The following is a 364-nucleotide window of genomic DNA, read 5'->3' on the forward strand; positions in this document are numbered from 1 at the left end:
CGAGGTGTGCTCTGATTGGCCAACTATCCAGTGTGTTATGATTGGCCGAATTACTCAAGCGTGTGACGGAAATCTTACGCCCCTTACCATACTGTGATGCCGTCTCCCAACACAACAGACAAAACCAATAAAACCCATTATAAACGAGGCATTTGTTGCATCCAGTGGGGCATAATTACTGATTATAATGACTTATACTCGACTTATACTGTCTTTTTACGCGTTGCGTTGCGTATCGCACTGCGTAAACATAAAACCATGTCTCCATGTGATCGGAGAAATTACAAACAGCAAGCGCTACTCTACACTGCTCAAAACTCGCGTTTGAATCGTCAGTGGCAAATCCTTTAAATATGAAAAGAAC

At 42.6% G+C, this 364-nt stretch overlaps 1 protein-coding gene across 1 annotated transcript in view; it reads left to right on the top strand.

Annotated features, from left to right (window-relative positions):
* Nucleotides 1–364, top strand: part of LOC107587441 (zinc finger ZZ-type and EF-hand domain-containing protein 1) — a 48,682-nt gene that overhangs the window by 38,755 nt on the left and 9,563 nt on the right. The window lies entirely within an intron of this gene.

The sequence above is a fragment of the Sinocyclocheilus grahami genome, unplaced genomic scaffold, assembly GCF_001515645.1.
Source record: "Sinocyclocheilus grahami isolate Dianchi unplaced genomic scaffold, SAMN03320097.WGS_v1.1 scaffold92.1, whole genome shotgun sequence".
Taxonomy (NCBI): Eukaryota; Metazoa; Chordata; class Actinopteri; order Cypriniformes; family Cyprinidae; genus Sinocyclocheilus; species Sinocyclocheilus grahami.